Raw genomic sequence first — 20,951 nt, 5'->3', positions numbered from 1 at the left:
TTACTTAATAAATCCAAAAAATTAAAAGATCCGAATACCGACTTTAAAGTAAGAACTTTTAATTATACAAAAAGGGTTTATTCAGAAGAGGATCGTAAAGCAAGATCATTAATAATGACTAAATATTGGGAGAAAGTAAAAATTAAGAACTTAAAGGCCAAAAGATCGGCAAAAAAGACTTTAATTATTCTGACTAAGTGGTCCTTTGCGGCCTTAAAAGTAAAAAAAAAAAAAAAAAAAAAAAAAAAAAAAAAAAACGCTAATGGTTTTTTAAAACAATATATGAGGTTAATTGAGAATTTTTTATTTTGTTTTTCAAACATTGAACTTCAAACAATAATAAAATTACAAACAAAAATATTGTGTATATGTTATATACATTAAGGGCTACAACTAAAAACAGGGTAGGTGACATGAAAAGAAAACAGCACAGACGTTTTCAGAAATATCAAATATCCCCATGTAGAATGTACTAAGGAAAGTGTAAAATAGTTAAGTATTCCGGTGCCTTCTTTATCGAGGAGAATAATGTTATTACATGTCCATCGAAATATAATATCAAACTAACATGGAAGTGTAACAATTTAAACAGGCATTCAGATAAGTAAAAGCATTCTTAAAATAAATGAATAAACAGATAATAAAAAAGAATTAAATTTAAATCTTCAAATATATACGCTAATCTTTAATTACAAAGCCTAAAAATGAAACCCTTACTTTGTTCACCGCTTGAGCTGGTTAAAATTGAGAATCAATAATTTCATAGAAAGCTATTTTGACTATTGCAACTTTTATCTCAAATTTTAATTTAACGATAATGGTTTTTTGTTCGTTTCTTATTTAATTCTTCGTCTTATTCTGTAAGGCTACCTGATCAATCACAATCTATGAAAACATGGCTGAAACCTTTTTTCCTTATTTTTAATGTGAACATTTTTATACTTTTGTTATCTTGAAATAATTTTTATTATGTTTTAACCCTTTTGGGTATGTATGATTTTGTTTCCGCTTTACAAAATAAAAATTCTATACATATAATTTATGACTCTCATTAATAAAACTTTATTACAAGTAAAATTACATTATGTTTAATCTTATATATATTTAACATCAACCACATTATTTGAATATCTATTACCTACGAAAGGAATAAAAAATAAAGAGACTAAAAAAAAGTGAAATAAATGAAGGAGTTGAACGGTTATCTTCAGTTTGATTATACTAGCTCTTGGTCAGCTTTCTTATCTTAAAGTTAAGTTAGCTTAACTTTAAAAACCAAATCAACTTAAGAATATTACTATTCAAAACATTATTACACGTGGAATAAATTTATATAAACAAAGGCGAAAGAATGAAATGGTCAACCATATCATTAGAAACAATATATATTACAAATTTTTGCTTAATAAAGTAGTAACAGGAAAATAAATTTTCATACTAAACAAGTTTTAAATAAGCATATGTATTACTGATAAATTCACATTTTTTTAATGAATATATTTAAACATAAAACATAAATAAAGTGGTTTTAACATTTTTATTTTTCAAGCTTTAAAAAAAAAAATTAAAAAAACTCATTACTTTTTCGAAAATTAAATGCACTTAACCTGAATATTATGGATAAATTCATGCAAACAAAAACCACTTTACTAATGTGTTTAAATCTTTCTACCGTTAAATTCACCGAAGATAAACGCAAATAGCCTAATCGGTTAACAGTTAACAGTCGGTATTTCTTTGACTTTTTCTGATGTAAATTATTGAATTTTATACCATTATAAAATATATTTTTTCCTTACTCTTCAGAAAAAAATTATAAAATTATTTTAATTCACCAATAGTTTGACACTATCTGAATAAAAGTTTTCACTGACAGTTTTATGTTAATATTAGATTCAAATAAGAGATATAAATTTGCATAAACGTAAATTTATATATGATGAGCACGAATATACAAAAACCTATTTAAAAAAATTTATATTCTATGTACGGATTCCATTTAGCATCCTTGGTTTTTTGGGGCTTAAAACTTTATTTATCGAAGTAATTATTTATTAACTTAAACAAGTCGGTCCAATTTAGTTTTTTCAAAAAAGGGTAAAAAAAAATAGTTTACTAAAAAATATAGATACGTCATGCCACCCTTTTCCAATAGGATCAAAAATCAAGCTGAAGCCGGGATGTATGTAGCAAAATATTTGCACCGTATTTCAACTTTTTTCTAGTGGTTTTCGAGATATGAGGTATGAGGCATAAAACATTAATGTTTTATGTTTAAATATATTCATTAAAAAAATGTGAATTTATCAGTAATACATATGCTTATTATTTAAAACTTGTTTAGTATGAAAATTTATTTTCCTGTTACTACTTTATTAAGCAAAATTTGTAATATATGTTGTTTCTAATGATATGGTTGACATTTCAACATTAGAAATAATGTTGTATTACCCCCCACTCCTAAACCCGACCGACTTAATCTTTTGGAATTGTAAATAGCTTAATACACACTTTTATCGCTCAGTATTTTACGACTGCTATACAAAAAATAAAAAATTATTAAAATTATCCCTCCCCTTTTCGTTAAAATGTATCAATGTCATACGTATAGACATTTTTAATTAATTTTCTAAGAATTTATGCCGAATCCGTCCGGATATATTGAACAAAATACAGGGCAATTCGTGAGTCTTCAAGAAATTTCTTACAATGTTTCTTTGAAGATTTTTCAGCAAGTAGTGAAATATTGACATTTACAAAAAATCCTAGATCGAAATTTTAGACAGATCTGTGTACTTTCTCTTTACAGCTTTCTCTGTTGCTGCTATATAGCAACAACGGAACTACAGCCGGAGAAAAAAAAATTGACTATTTTATAGTGATTTTTTTTTTTAAATCACAGAAATAGTTGAAAATATTAATTATAAAAAATACATAATTATATATTGTTCCTTCCTTTAGAAGGAAGTATAATTTCTAAGAGTGGTTTGTGCTTATATTTATAGCTTAATGAAAAATTGCTCAACTGCAGTTTTTCTACGTTTGAAAATTTTTTTTAAAAAAGGATTCAAAAGAAAAAATAATAAAGAATGTACTGCCCTTTCATTTATAATATTCTAAACGTTATTAAGTTAATATGAAAATCACTTTCAGTGCTTATCTTTTATATATTTGATGAAGAAACGTGTACAAAATAATATGACCATTTATTTATAAACTGGATTTATTTCATAATTATCTTAACTTTTTTTTTTGGTAATTCTAATAGAATAGAAAAAGTACTAAAAAAACTAAATTTGATATAAAAATTCTTCCGCTGCAGAAAATTTTAATGAGTTTGATTCTGAAAAAATTGTCAGTAGACGAGATAGAATAAATCAGTTTAAATGGTAAATAAAATTAATTAGTACATCGGTAAGTTACTTTGTCGACAGGTTAAACTATAGGTCCGGAAGGTAGTCCATCCGCTTATGACACTCTGGCTAAACCGCACGCAAGAGTGGGGAAATGGGGGTGTATCTAATGATGTCAGGTGGGATTTTCGAGGTATGTCAGGACGGGCGGGAGGTATGAAAGGATATGCGCAACGCATGTCCGGAGCCTGGAAGGTTAGGGACTGATAGGGTAGCTCTCCCGCCGAGGAGTGTTTCGGCTGTCCAGAAGAGGATATCGGGACACTCTCTTGACGTAAGAGGGACCCCGACCGATAACTTCCAGCAGGGGACGAAGACAGAGGGGCAGTCGACTACCACGACACCCGAGAGCGACTGATGTTAGATCTAACGGTGATGCCAGTTGTTCTTGAAGAGTTTAACAAGGAAGGGGAAAAAGATAAAGAGAAGAAATGGTAGCAAGGAAGAATAGGATAAATGTAAAAAAGGAAGATGAAGATTCAGGAATGAGGATGTAGAGATAAATAAGTGGAATATTTGTAAAAAAGATAATTAACAGATATAAAAGAAATGAAAACCGTTATTAAAACTATGAACTATTTTTTGCAGTAAAGCTGACAAAGGTCTTGGACAGAACTCTATCAACACTCACAAATAAAGATTAGAAGCCAATAACAAAGCCAATGACCACCAACGGATTCGTACTGCAGAGATAAAAGTTTTGAGGTTTTGTTTAGTCATTAGAGCTAACAGAGTACGAAACGATAATCGCAGGACTTGTGTACGGAACGCATAGATAACATAATTCACAATAGGAAATATGATGAGATCGCGTCAGTAAAATATCGTTAGATTTTATTTAAGTAGTTAGTTGTTTAGATCACTCTGAAAATCTTTATAGTAATTTCATAATGAAAATATTAATTAAAAATTTTAAATTTCAGCAGGCAATGGAACAAGTCAATAGTCTGATCTGTAATGATGAAAATGATTATATACTGTCTTTTCTACATTTATTAGGACTAAAAGGGCTATAAATTTACTGTATAAACACTATCAACGTGTTAAACATTATACAGAAATGTCTGCTTTTAGTTTGTTTTAAATTCATCTTAAGAATGTTCTGTAAAAATTATAGCAATGAACTAAAAAATAAGGGAAAGATTACTAAGTAAATCCTTTGATACGTATTCTAGTGATAAGCATTTGTTTTTATTTTTAATTCAAGACTGATACTTTTTATACGATTGCCCAAAAAGAAGTGTAATGTGTTTAGGGTGTATGTATGTATTTATGTATGTTTTTTCAACCGTAGCAGCTCAACGGCTGAACCGATTTAGATGTATGACCCCGCGTTGGAATTCTTATGTTACCGGGATTGTCATAGGCTACATAAAATACACAGTGCTTCATTTTAATTACCCCAGGCGATTTTCTTGCAAACTACTACGGACAATACAAAAAAATTACCTAAACAAAGGTTACTCAGATTGGAGGATGACACCTCATGATGAGCTTTAATTTTACCTTGAACTTGACCTTATTTCAAGGTTAACATGATTTTTTAAAGGGAACGACCTATTTTTGACCCAACCAATGAAAAAAATCAGAAAATTTACATTAAAATATGTGGTCACACACATGACCTTGGACCTTTTTTGAAGGTCGTATGGCTTATCATCAGAGATAGTGCTATACGATAGTGTGGTCATTTTTATGCTCCTTACCACAGTTTGCGAGATAAATAGCCTGGAATATAAATATTCCAGGAATATTGTATGACCTTCAGAAACGTGTAACTCGTATAACATTGTCACCCGTATTTCTGATGGTTAGCCGTATGACCAAAAAAAAGGTCCAAGATCATATGTGTGAGACCATATATTTTAAAGTAAAATTTTCTGCTCTTTTCATTGATGGGATCAAAAATAGGTCATTCAGTTTGAAAAAATCGTGTTAACCTTGAAGTACGGTCAACCTCAGATCCAAGGTCACCATGAGGTGTCCTCCTCCAATCTGAGTAACTTTTATTTTTAGGTAATCCTTATTTATTGTGCGTATTTTACGAGAAAATTGCCTGAGGCGATTAAAATGGAACATCCTATATATATGTGCATGTGATTTAAAAGGAAAAGAAAATATCTGGAAATTGATGATAGAGCTTGAAATAAGGAAAAATGCATACACACATATGTCCGAAAACGCTTTGTTATAGAGTTACAGCTAGCAAAAAGTTTCGGGCGGATTTCAGTTCCCCCGGTGAAATTTCATTATATTAGTGTAAACTTGATGAATTCTTATGTTTTTTGACCTGAAAAATTGAATAAAATAGGTTCCAGAACTGTATTTTCCGTAGTTTTCATGATATTCAACGTAACACAGAAAAATTCGGTGATGAAAAACATTTTTTTTTTATGTTTGAGTACAATTACTTTATTAAAGGACTAATAAATGCATAAATTTTATTATCAAAACGCGTAGAAAATCTTATTCTGAGAAAATTGATTTAATAAACTCTATTCAAAACAAAAACAAAATCTACTTTTATTATTAACAAAAAAATTTCATTATACTTTATATAAATGCTATATAAAAAAAAAAAAACAAAATATCGCTATAACTTTCGTATTAAGTAAAATATCGAATTCGTTTAAAGTTCCTACTATTTTTTGATTAAGATTCTAAAGCTTATCTAAGTAAAGTTTTTTTATATTACCAACCATTGCTCCCGGGAGTGGAAAAATGGGGTTTCGAAGACAAAAAAAACACCTCCCTTAATAGTCACAGAATAGAATCGGTTTTAAGTGGTCGTTGGTCCTCAAAACATTACCTAAAACGTTTGTCTGAAACAATCTTTGATATCACCTACCCTTACGGCAAGGGATGACCAAAATTTTGCTGGAATTTTAACATGGGACTTGTATACTAAACATGTGAAACTTTTTTCACATGCAACTATTGTCGTACTGAGTAAATTTGAAGTTTTTGTTAACTTTAAGTGGAATTCTTTTTTATCCCCTGCTTAGCACCGGTGAAATCTACCTCCGCCTTCCGCCGTGCCGAAAAGGAATTTTTTTTTTTGGCAGTCGTACTTTTTTAATATTTATATCTTGTTTCAGAATTGATATACATATTTCAATAACAAAGAGACAGGTTATGTTAGTTGTTAGGTAAATTTTGTTACTTTTTCTTTCCTTTTTTTTAAATTTGTAATATTTACCAAATATGTATATAGAAATTGTAATTTTTAAAATTTATTTTATTATTTTTTTTTATAAAATTATGATAAATATTAAACAAGATATGTTTTTATTCTATCACCGTATCTACGTGGATATAATCCTAATATACTTTCTAGATGAACACGTTGCTTTCACATTCGTTTCTTTCTTTGTGCAGAACGAGTTTAGTAAAATAAATAGAAGCGTAAAGGGATATAATTTCTATCAAAAGACTACGTAATAGTGTAATAGCGGTAACAGCGTTTTTAATTTGCCATACCTCACTAACACTCTGAACGAAGTCAGTTTGTGAGAAACAGTCCCTTGTTTTACTTTACTTCTTAGCGGACCGGTGCGCTCATCGTCTTGCATTAAGTGACCCTTTGTATACTCATTCGTACAGCAGCGTATGAATGACCGAGATCCTGTGGCCCACTTCTCAAGACAGCCGCTAGCTTCCAGTCTTCACTTCGACGCGCGAGTGTCAACTGCTCTAGGTTAGCTAGCACAGGTAAACTAGTTATAACAATATTTTTTGTATGTAATATGATATAGATAAATTAATGTTTCGTAAAAAATACTTAAAATTTATTCTTTATTGTGACATTTTTCTATTTGTAATTAGTAATTGGCTGCTATTTAGAGAATGGATTAATCAATAATTATAAAATTTGACTTTTCAGAAAGGTTAATTTTAAATCGTTTATAGCTTTTATTAGTTATTTAAATGAAAATTTATATAAATGCTTTTAAAATGAAATTGTTAGATGAAATTAAATGGAACCATTATGATAATTGATTTAAGTCCACATATTCGTACTTGCATATTCTGTTATTATTAACTTTTTAATGAAATTTATGTAAATTTTATCATATTCTCTTAAAAATTAAATAATAATAAAACAAAAAAATAAAATAAAATGAGGTATTGAATTCTTCAATACCCTTCCTCTGCAACTTTCTAGATTTGTTATTTAGTATAACAGTTATTTCGATCAGATTTATTCTGAATTGTACAAAAAACTACTTGGTATTATCTTCATTTTTATACTGATATACTCATGAGTTTGTATGTGTGTGTGTATGTGTGCCGTATTTTTAGATTCTTCTTTTAACATTATGAAGAATAATCTTTTTTCCATGTTTTATTCTTCAATTCAACAATCGAAGACATCAGTGTATTTCCATATAATAAGTACTATATAATTAAACAGAGTTGTCTTTTAAACTTTTTTTTAACTTTATTCTCTTCTTGTAGATCTGTATTTTTATACATTATTTATTAATATATAAACTTTTATTTTATTCCACTATAATTAAAATAATTTATCATTTCAAGTATCTAACTTCTTGTCACCACATAAAACTTATTAAAAAAGATTTCTACATTATTAAAAAACATAACCTTTTTATAATTATATATATATATACATATATATATATATATATATATATATATATATATATATACACATACATACATATTTTTTATTTAAAATCTGCTCAATTTATTTATAATTTTACAGATTAAAATGTTAAGATCTTACTATTTGAATTTTCTAAATAATAGATTAAAATAAGAAGACCGATTAATTTTATTAGTCGTAATCATGTAATATCAAAGTGCATTTTATTACAATAATAATTTAAATATACATTAATGAAACAAATAATAACCCAATCTATATATTATTTTAGTAATTATAATTAATTTTTCAGAAGTACGATTAACTATTGTAAAAAATAAAATTTTATCTGTAATTGTATATTTTTTTATTCTATTTAAAATAGAGAACTTACAATACGTAATAAATTAAATTTGAAATTGCCTATGTTGATTCCAAATGATACAAATCTGGTGATAACGACTAATAAAATTACTTTGAATGCAAACAATGATTATTCATTACCTACCTTTTTTGTTATTTATAGAAATATAGATTGGAATTTCATTAGGAACTACGCTAACTTGGTGGCAATTATAAAATGCTCTGAATTTAAATAAATAAATAAATAAAATATATATAAATACGATCTCATACATATATGCATATTTACATAATATTTCATTATTCTTTGTGACAAAAATGTATGATAATAATTCGATTAAAGATATTTAATCAAATTATTATCATATATTGCATCAGTTTAATTAGTAAGTTAATTTGGATTTCAATAGATACATTATATAGTGAAATTTCTAATATATTTATAAAATGTCATACAAATTTTCTATCCAACATTTACTATACAAAGTAACGAAAAAGTGAAGTTTTTGCATAACGAAGTTTTTATTTAATTTACTTAACTATGAAAAATATATATATAATGTATAAATATAAATATATATATGAGTGATGACGAAATTTGTCAAATTCGAAACCACAAAAACTCCCGTACCAAGTTTTTGTCATTTTTTTATCTCGATTTCGGTCAATTTTAAGTACGTTTCCTTTTTTCTGGATACTACTTTCGTGATTCCTTGTGTGTAAATTGTGAGAATGAAATTAGATGATACAAATGTCATGCTTTTGTAATAGAAATCCATTCCAGTACCTTATTACTTGCTTTTATTTAACTCACAAAGTTTTTTCCATGCTTGTGTCCTCAAATGTTGCATCCTTAATTTAGCATACTTCCTGACATTGCCTATAGATGAAATTTTTCACAGTTACTAAGGTCTGGTGACAATACAATATTCCACCACTACGTTTGCAAACATCCCTCGGTACAGAGGTAAATTAAGGGTGTGGGTGTAAAAAATTGCAAAATTTGCAAAACGGCTATGCAGGGTTTTTCGGGTCGCTGGTGACAAATCCTATAGCCTATACAAATATGAATATAATTCCTATAGCGTTTGACTTAAAAAAATGACAAAAACTTGGTACGGGAGTTTTTGTGTTTTCGAATTTGACAAATTTTGTCATCACTCATATATACACACAGATGGTTTTTTAATTATCCTTGATCCTTTTTAATTATCCTATATATAAGATATTTATATCCTATATAAAGGCAGTTACTTTTATACGGATTTGAACACTAGATCGTGGATACCGTTGTTTTTTGGTGGTTGGGTTTCAATTAACCACACATCTCAGAGATGGTCGACCTGAGACTGTTCAAGACTACACTTCATTTACAAACATACATAGCATCCTCTCAAGTAATACTTTACGGTGTTCCGAAAGCTAAACAGAAAAAGAAAAGAGTTTAATCAGCTGATGCTAGATATTAAATTAATCTGAAGTTCTTATAACTGTGATTGCATAATTAGTATTGTCCGTTCGAAGTCAAATAATTATATACAATATTGACTAATCTTCTGTAAATCCTACATTTAAAAAAATATGTTTTTCGTCTGCTTATTACAGATGACTATGAAAAAAATAGTAATAGGAAAATTAGCCTTTTTGGATAAATCCAAATTTCTGATTTTACGAACATTTGAGCTTATGATGTTGATTCAAAAATAAAATTATTAGTCGGTCGTATATTTCAATCAACACTTCTTTACTAAGAAACTTTGTACTGAATAATCACTGGATTATTTAGTTGTACTGACAAGACCTCCATATTTCGGATGTACCTTAAACATACATCTCTTCTAAATTGATAGGGTTTAATAACAACAATAAACATTTTTGTATGAATATGTTTCTTTATTGGAGCCCGTAGGTAACTGCGTCCTTTGTTGGTGTAATAATGAGCTTCTTGCTGCACAATGAAAAACACCAGATCAAACTTTTAGTCAAAATTCAACAATAAAATAATGTTCTGAGATAGTATAGAGGAATATTCAGCTTCTGATCAATAATTCGTTCCACTAAGCTTGCTAAGGCTGGCGCCAGTTCCGTTATCACGTCCTTTGGTTTGAAGGAGGCTGCAGGAGTAGCAGCAACCTGTGCATAAGACGTGTGGCCTTTGGCCTTCTACTATGCACGATTTTTCTTGCCTCAAAATAACTGACCTTCTGGACGGTCTTTACCTCCTGTTTCGCAATTTCTTCCTTATATTTCGAACAATTTCTCGATTTTGCACTGTGTTGTTGTCCATTGCAGTTAATACATATCGGCGGGTCCCTGCATGGATCATCCGGGTGCAGCGGGTTGCCACATGTGCAAATCTGTTTTTTCGTGCATCTTGCTGCTGTGTGACCATACTTATGACATTCGTAACACCGTAATGGTGTAGGAATGAACGGATACACATCTAACCTATGAAATCCTGCCTTTATTTTGTGGACGTTTAGGTTTATTTAACGTTAACACATGTGACACGAAGGGTACTACGTCTCCGTTTCGTCAAATTTACATGCAATAACTCCCTGTTCAGAAAGCTCATTTACAATTTCGTCTTCAGTGCAGTTAAAAAAGTCAAATAACTCCTTTAGGGATATTTAGTGTACTGTGTGGTACAACCTCAACGTCGATAAGTAGAATCTTCTTTGCCTTCAGTAATCGGGACGACTGTATGTCACTTACGGTCTCAACAAATAATCCCGTCACAGTCTTTCTTGTTCCTTTAACCGGTTCTCCAGCTGCTTCCGTGATGTCTCGAGCTATCACGAAAGAGCTGATCTTGGAAAAATCACCTTCCTTTTACTTGATTACTAGAAATTTAGGAATAGCTCCTCCACTCTTAGGTCGAAGCTTGGTTCGATCCTTCTTTTCTAGAACTATAAACTCTTCTTTATCACTGAACTCGACATCTCTCCTTCCTCTTTGCTTCGGATGAAAGAGATTCTCCAGGACAAGGGTTTTTACGTGGACCCTCTTCCAAGTTGTGGAAGTTCTTCCTATGTTTTTCCAGTCAATATGTCGCAAGGTTCGGGCGGAGAGATGGTTGGGCATGCCCTGGATCACTGATCCTGTCTGGGTTTCCCGGTCAGGAAACTCCCATTTAACTGTGGCGGGGTAGTCAGGTACTTCCTGACCGACGATACCGACATCCCAGGACTCGCACGTAGCAGTAAGGGCTCCGATACCCTTACCCATGGGACAATCCCTGCCAAGAGCCGAAGTGACTGACTCACACTGGGCGGCGCAAGATTTCAGCACAGCAAGTTCACAGCAGCCCACCCTCAACCCGGCTCCACAACCGAGAAAAGGGATGAACACTTCCCGTCCGCACTCCACGAAGCGTCGGCAAAACAGATCACAGTCATTCCTACCGCTCCTGCTGCTAACAGCGAAACCGAGAAGCACAACCGCAACAAACTCGGACAGCTCGGGACCATCATTCCCGTACTCCACAAGAAGTTCCTGAGTAATACCATTTCCCCGTTGCCCGACATAAGTGAAAGTACGGAAGTACCATGTCGTTGCCCACCCCAAACGTATGCGTAGATGTTATTTCACGGACGTGGGGTTGGATTTATCCAGGGCAATACAAAGCTTTTGTTTCATTCAGAACATAGAAAACTAATCATGTTAGATTAAAAATATATTTTGAAAAAGTAAAATATAGTGAAAATTACTACTGTCTCAGTCTCTTATATTAAACATTAATTTTGGCGAGAAAAATGGAGAAAAGAATAACCAGTAAGTTCATGATGATTATTTTTTATAAATACTGCTCCTACAATGCAACTTGCTAGACTATTTATTAATATTTATAGGCAGAATCCTAATTCCTTGTTATGGATGATTACAAGGTCGAGGACAATATAGTGAATGAACTATTTTGCAGAAATTCCATTATTATATCACGAATTAAACTCAGGATTTTAGTTTAAATATAAAAGAAATGATACGTTACAAACGTTAATTGTTATATTGTTTCAAAACAATCAATATATAAATGTATTAATTAAATATTTGACAAACTGGTTTCATTAGCGAATTATTTTAAACGAACAAACGAAATATATTTCAGTCTAACTCAATCAAATGAACAGGTATGCTTTTTTATTGAGATAATGATGGTAATATTAGAAGTTTATGTAAACATGTAAATAATTTGCGTCTCTAATATTAAACTAGTTTAAATAAAAATTTTAAATAAATATTAGAATTTTTAAGTGAAAGTTAAATTTCTTATCGGTTTTACTTTTCCTTTTATTACTAGTATGATTAATAGATTGTAATATTAACTGCTTAATAATTACAAAAGACTTCAAGTTTTTTAAACGATTGTGATCAAACAGCTTTTTTTTAGTTTCACTTTTCATTTTTATTCTCACCCGAAATTAATTGATATTTTACTTATCGATCACTTCTTGATGACTAGGCTCAGAATACACAAATTTTCTTATGTTTAATATGAATGTTTATTCTAATTTATAGATAAGAAGATTATCAAGAATAACATTAAAAACATCTGGTATGTTATAATAGCTGTTTTTTTTTTGTTTTTTTTGTATAAATTTATGTTATAAATATAATATTAAAAACAGCTTACCCAATATATTATTTTATTTCCTCAAACGTTTCCGGCTGTTATAAGGAAAACAATATGTAGATAACAATTGTGACACTTACAAATCGGAGTAATTATTTTAACTTATGACTTTAACATTTACAAAATTTATCTTATGTCGATCAGTTGTTATGTCTAATTTTATCATATGACTTTATATTTTTTATATGATATAATTTAATTCTGTATTATTATAAATTCCTCCTGAAGATAGCAGAATAGCCGAAAATGTTTTGAAGAAATCGAATAATATATTGGTAAGCTGTTTTTAATATTATATTTTGCCAAAGGTGCCATGTTTGAAAAACTTAAATTATGTGTTTCATAAAATATATTTTTTTAATGTAAATAAAATTGTTCCTTTTATCTACATAAGCCCTAAGAGACTTCTTTTTATCCTGACTGAATTTAAAATTAAGTATATGAGTCATTGAAATTAATTACATTTAATTTAAAAGTTAATTAAACAAAATATTTATTATTGCAGTAATTAAATTATTTAAAAGGTTTTTTTATCTCTTTGTAGTACTACAAGGTACGATTTAGTAAGAACTAATTAAAGCAGGTACTCCCACTGTTCTAAAATTTGTACAAAAATTTATATCTTCCGAACAAAGATATAATTATATTTATATTTTCCGACATCGTTCAAATAACGTAGTATCCCAATAAATATTTGAAGTGCAAGAGACACTAGTCAGGTTTATCTCAAAAGAATGGTGTTTTCGGTAAAACCAGTATCTGGTGATGACCAGGATGGATCTGATATTTATAAAATTAAATATTACTTACCTTTATTGGGCGTATTACTATATTTACAACTATTATTAGTCTCGTGTTAAGTGGCTTTGCTATCAATAAATGTATGGTATCCAACACAAATATTATTAACCTACTCTCAACTAAGGAAATATTTTTACCCGGAATTACCTTATCATTTCCGCTTCTTTCAGAGTTAATTTTTTTCATTACTTTGCCTCATTCTTTTTTATTTATGTTTTTTTTCAAAAACCATTACTGATTTTTCTTTTGTTTGAACTATTAGTCAGTTAAACGGTTTTACTATTCCTACCGTTCTATTCTACGGTAATTTTGTAACTTCAAAATAATTACATCCTATATCATCCATTTTGTGTTTCATGTAACCAGTCTTTGCCTTCCTCTCTTGTTTTTAGCTTCTACACATACCTTTATCACCAAATTAACTAATCCTGATTGTCTTCATAAGTCGTCCATCAACTACTTACTTTCTAGAAAAGATGCTGCGATAAATTTCTGTATTTTCATATTTCTCTTTTAAACTCTTAATCACAAATTTTACCCACCAAATTTTTAATATTCTTCTGAAACATCGCATTTCAAAAGGCATTAAAAACTACAGAAAATATAATCCGTATTTATGGATTATTAATAATAAGATTGTAAAGTTTTATTTAATAAAAGTTATGAAAATGTACTTAACCTTTACATTATCTGTACCGATTTATTTAATGGACGTACCTTTAAAGAACCTGAGGCACAAGAGGTATTAGTCAAGATTACTTTATCTAAGAGTAATGATGTTCAAACACAAATTTATATGATAAACTAAGCGAAACAATAAGCCTGTAATGCTGGATTATCATCTTTCATTGTACTAGGTTTGACATGCTTATCGAGTCAGTGAAAAAAAAACAACAGGAACCCACTTCATTTTGCAATCATTTTTTATTAAAGTTAGCATGAAAGATATAAATAAATCTTTCATGTTAAGTTTAAGCATATTATTCTTGAAATCGGTGAGCGATTTTTGAGAGAATTATGTGCATACATCAGTTTTTTTATGTGTTATACTTATAAGAAACACACACGTTTGTGTGTGTGTGTGTGTGTGTGTATGAGAGAGAGAGACAGAGAGTGTGTGTGTGTGTCATATTGATAATAATTCGAAATCTCGGAAAGTTATATTTTAAATCATGCCCTGTATACCTTATTATGAACCTTATCAAGGGTTCATTTTCATAAAGAACTACTTTATCGTTTTACTATTGATTTATTATAGACTTATACTCATTAAACGCGTTACATTTTACATGAACATAAATATTTTTGGTGAAACTAATTTTATATCATTTAAAATTAAATTGTAATTTATAAATTAGACCGCGCAGATGGCTGGCAATTTAGATGGACATCTGTGACGGACTGTATTCTAGTATTTCACCGAATGAAATCTCTATCAAACAAAATACCTATTCACATCAATAAAGTGAATTAAGGTCTGATTTTCCCTTCTAATGAATTTTGTTGTAGATATCGCAGTTATTAGATTATTAATCTGTTCGAACAGTTGAATTAATATAGCTTTATTACTGTTGCATTTTGTTACTTTCCCACGAGAAATAAATCCTTAATTAATTTAAAATACGTTGTAGAAAAAATTGTTTATTTACTTTAAAATTGTTTACTTACTATATGTTATAAATTAATTGCAATCGATCAATTAATTTTAATAATAATTTTTTTTCTTATCATATATTCTAATCCCTACAATCCGGTTTAATATTTATAAGGTCTCTAAAGGTAAATAAATAAATAAATTTTCTATAAACAGCAATTTTATTTAAATCCAGGATTTTATAAACGTAATTACTACACATCAATTATGCAAATAAATGATTTCTTTCCTTTTAAAGCTATTGTTTATTTTGAATTTAAAATGTTTAAATATGAAATTGTTTTGATATAAAAAGAAATACTGCGTTCTTTAGAAGAATTATGAAAAGAAAATTATATTTTTATAAAGCTGTAATAAATTTTAATTAATCAATCTTAACAGAACATTTTTTATAGCTTTTGATTCTGATTTTGCCATCAACATATTTTTTTAGTAAATATGAAATAACATATTAGTACGTTTCCCGTTACAAGGTCACAAAATTATTTTTATTGATGTTTACCCGACCTTAGCGTTGAGTCACGTAATGATTTAATTACCCTCAGTACCTAAGACAATTACTCCAGTTCTGGAGGCGAGAAATCCCCGCAAAGTTATAGGTATAAGTGTAAAACTTGTAACTATAACGTATTACAAATAAATATACCTGATTTAGCTGCATATTCGGGAAGAATATTAGGTGAATTTTTTTTTTATTTTTTATACTTGGACCTATAACGTAAAGAATTTTATCATTTATTTTTTGAAAACTGTGCTTAAATTTTTAACTTTTCTTTTTTATAATTTTTTATTTAAAGTACTTTAACTGATGTCCTCACACGAACGGGTTTCAGACAATTTTGGTTCTTTATCTTATAGAAAATAGTTCTACAACGCAGTCTTTTATTTATTTTTTTTTTTTTTTGTTAGTTTTTTTAATAATTAAAGAATTCTTAAAAAGATTTTCTTTAATGATTGTATCCTTATTCATTCGCTTAACTGATAAAAAAGTTTGATATCTGTTTCCTAAAAACTGATACAGCCGTTTTGGAGTTAATTATTATTAATAAACAAAGTAAATTATCAATCAATAACAAACTGATATAATTTTTTAATCTGTACGAGTAGAAATGTCTATAAATGGTATCTTATGATACATTATTATATACCTATAAATGGTATATTATTTTATCTAGAGAAATAATCCAGAAGAAATCAAAATGAAAAGAAAATTAAAAAATTCTCTCACTTCACTTGATTTGTTCGTGAATTTCTTCTTGGTATGTGGATAAATAGCATTATTCTTATTAAATATTTTCTTTAACGAATAATCTGTAACTTCATTATCCTCTTATATATAATTTTTTTTTTTAAATAAAAATAAACATGTCCTACTGTTTCTGAAAAACTTATAGATTTATTATTATGTTTGTTATTTATTTTTATAATATTACTACATAAATACATAAAACTTCTAAAAGACTTTATTCACCGCTGCATAAATAAAATACTACATGTGAATCTGACAAGCAATTAAAAATGGCTTTAATAATTTAAGTAGAGTATTATTATTATTATTATTATTATTATTATTATTATTATTATTATTATTATTATTATTATTATTATTATTATTATTATTATTATTATTATTGTTATTATTATTATTATTATTATTATTATTATTATTATTGCATAGCAATAATAATTAATGGAAATTAAACTTAATTAATTAAGATAAATGAATACATATTTCAACAAGACATGTTTTAGGATACTTCTACTCCAAATTGTTTCAGCCTTTGTATTAGGTTGATCGGTGAGTGTAGATCGGTAACCTGTAGATTGAAAACCTGTAAATAAAAGGTAAGACTGTTACTTTAAGATATAAATATATATTGTTTATATCTGCAACCGTTATTTACTTAATTCATTTTAATAACGTTTTCTTTTGTTATGATCTGATTTCATATTAGAAATCAAAAATTTACTTAGCTAGGTTATATAATATTAACAATATTTATTTATAATTATTTTTCTATTTTAACAATAGAAAAATAAAGTTTTCCATCTTCTTTTTAAATATTTATTGTAACTGCTACTTAGTTAATACACACATATTTTTTGGATAATTAATAATTTACCACATAAGTTTGAAGCTTGTGAATAAGAATATGAAATGGAACTTTTTAGCTTATGAAAAATGCCTTGCTTGGTCGAGGGATTAAACCCGGGACCTCCGAATGAAAGGCCAAGGCACTACCACTCCACCACACAGATCTGACAAAAAGCTATTTGAAAAGCTTAGCCTATATTTTTTAACACATCTTTTTCTGTTACATTGCACAACCCATTAAACTATTCTTGAGTTAATTTATATGTATAAATTTACGAAAAATAATGCGAAAATACCGTTTTTGTTTTTTTCGAAGAGGCCTGCACAGAACCACGCAAATATTTTAGTTTCTTCTGTTCTGATTTTCCCTCTTTCTCCTCCAGAATTCTTTCTCTATGCTGTGTTTTCCGTTTTTCTGTCCAGCACATTTGCTCTCTTTTCTTTTTGCATTCATGAGAACCTTTATTCTGCGGAGATTTTTTTCTCTAATTTTTTTCTCCTTTTTTTATTTTCAAAATTTATCAAAAAGTTTTTTGTTCTATTTATCTGAATCTATTAGAATCATATGTACCACAAAATTTAGTTTTCTTTTTTGGATTGTGGTTTCTAAATCTTCAAAAGTTTTATCTTTTTTACTTTAATTTTGTAGATTTATTTATTTGACTTCTTTCTGTATCCATCGTTCGATTTTCTTGGGCCATGGATTCGTTCTTAAAATTTTCCTTTCAATTTTTAAAAGTGATTCTAGATTTCTTATATTAGAGGTTTCTGTCTCATACAGGATTACTGGTTTCAATATAGTATTATAATGTCTCAATTTTCCATTTATGGATAAATCTTTCTTGTTGATATTTTTAGTTAAAGATTTTAATTTCTCAAAAACTATTTTTCCGCTTTCAACCCCCTTCTTATCCGTACCATTTGTGTCTATTATTTCGCTTAGATATTTAAATCTATCCGTGTATTTAATTTTTCCCAAATTTGGTTTCTATACATTTCTTGGTTTGTTTAGAATTTGTCGTTATTTCTGTTTTAGAAAATGAGATTATTAAACCCGCTTTTTCGGCAATTATTTTCAAATACTCAACTTGAGAAATTATCTCTTTTTCTGAATTTGTCAGTAGTCACATCAGCTACGAAAATAAACAATTTACTCTTATTTTCCCTTTTTTGACTAGATTCCAAAAGCAGATGAGTTAACTTTCCAAAATGTTTTCATTAGTTTATCTAATACTAGGTTAAAGAGTGTAGAAAAAAATATGAAAAAAATCAAAAGTTATTAGTAAAATAAAATTTTACGTACTTTTAAAAATGTGTATATGTAATTGAATGGGCATTATTACATATGTATATATGTAATAGATTTGGTGAAACATCTGATTATTTAATATTAATCGAAAATTATAATTCGGAATCGTATTATTTTTGTATTTTCTAGTTTAATTTTTGTTCAATTTTATTTAATTATTCTGAAATTTCTTTTTAATTTTATCATAATTTTAATTTTAATTAATTAATTTTAATTTAATTTTAATTTTATATCTTTATTAAATTACTCCCGATTAATTACATGATGTTCGGTTGAAAATATTTATCATCTAATAATTATAAGCTCCAAAAGATTATATTATACAACTTAAATACTAAATGTACTTTTACTTCCTTGTACGAAGTAAAGGAAGTATTGTGATCGCGAAAAATTTCGGTTTTCAGATTTCAACAGAAATATCCATTTTGACCATCCCTGAATCCATTTTGACTAGTTTCGGCGTGACCTCTTTACGTACGTATGTATGTACGTATCTCGCATAACTCAAAAACGATTAGCAGTAGTATGTTGAAATTTTGGATTTAGGACTGTTGTAATATTTAATTGTACACCTCCCCTTTTGATTGCAATTCAAAAGGAAGCCAAGGGTAGGTGCACATCGATTCGAATCAGACTTAATCTACTTTTTTTTTAACTATTTCTTTTACTTTATTTTTTTTCTATTATTTAAATATTTTGATTTATTAATAATCATTAACCTGTGATTGTAAAAAAGTTTTACAATAGATAATTATTCAGTAACAATAAAAAAAAAAAATATGAAAAAATCAAAAGTTATTAGTAAAATAAAATTTTACGTACTTTTAAAAATGTGTATATGTAATTGAATGGGCATTATTACATATGTATATATGTAATAGATTTGGTGAAACATCTGATTATTTAATATTAATCGAAAATTATAATTCGGAATCGTATTATTTTTGTATTTTCTAGTTTAATTTTTGTTCAATTTTATTTAATTATTCTGAAATTTCTTTTTAATTTTATCAACATTAAAGTTAAGCACAGAGTGACTGAAAAATAGACCCTCATAAGAACAACATATGCACTGATGCATGTATGCCCGATCTTTAATAAATTGCAAAAAATTCTTATCTTTTAGTCCATTACTTCTGTGATATTGTCGGACAATACTCTCCTAAAGTCGAAGTTGATCATCATTTCGTTTATTTGTTTGCAATCGTATTAATCGCTCTTTGGTTTGATCTAATTCTTCTGATCTTAATTTGTGTACGGGTTCTCTAGTTTTCACATTTTTTCTCTTTATATGTATCATCCTCTTAATCTTTTTATTTTTTCCTTGGTCTTAGCATTTTCTTCCTCTTTGTATTTATCATATTTTCTTAATGTTTTTATTTTTTCTTTCTTTGCAACAGTTTCTTCCTGTTTACTTTTTTTTTGGTTTGCAACATTTTCTTCTTTTTTTCATTTTCCTTTTTTGCTGATTTTCGTTTTATTATATTGATATAATAATTATTAACCTCTGATTGTAAAAAAAATTTACGATATTTAATAATTCAATAATAACAATAAAAATATATATATATATGAAAAAATATCAGAAGTTAATAATGAATTAAAATTTTATGTACTTCTTATTCAAAAAAAATGTGTATATGTAATTTAATAGGCGTACAAGGAAGTCATGTGTGTCCATATCAGAAATTTTAATTAATAATTTTGTATTATAAAGACAAAATATTTTTAAATTACTTTTTACTCTTTTAAATATCATCAGAAATATTAAGTAGAATAGATATATAGGTATTATTGTGATATTAGTGTTTGAAAACAAATCATCTCCATCATTAATGAGAAATCTGTCTTGAAAACGTTTTTTATCACTTGTGAACGTACAAACACAAATTTTACAACTACATTACATAAACCTACCCCATATTTAACTTTTTCAGATATAATTATTACCTTCTAAATGCATACGAAAACATTCATTAACCCATATTTTTAAATTTATTTCTATTATTATAATTTTTCTATTATTCATTGTTTATTGCACATTATTTAATTCTACGTTGTAACAAATTACAGCTTA

The 20,951-nt window shown here is 28.1% G+C and overlaps 1 protein-coding gene across 1 annotated transcript in view; it reads left to right on the top strand.

Annotated features, from left to right (window-relative positions):
* Window positions 1-13,168: 13,168 nt before the first annotated feature.
* Window positions 13,169-20,951, top strand: part of LOC142320885 (uncharacterized) — a 28,465-nt gene continuing 20,682 nt past the window's right edge. The window contains exon 1 of the mRNA XM_075358869.1: window positions 13,169-13,290. The gene's annotated coding sequence lies outside the window, so the exon portion shown is untranslated. The remainder of the gene's footprint in view (window positions 13,291-20,951) is intronic.

This window comes from Lycorma delicatula, chromosome 3 (assembly GCF_047948215.1).
Source record: "Lycorma delicatula isolate Av1 chromosome 3, ASM4794821v1, whole genome shotgun sequence".
NCBI classification, from domain to species: Eukaryota; Metazoa; Arthropoda; class Insecta; order Hemiptera; family Fulgoridae; genus Lycorma; species Lycorma delicatula.
The sequence above is the reverse complement of the archived record's forward strand: the minus strand, read 5'-3'. Positions and strand labels throughout refer to the sequence as shown.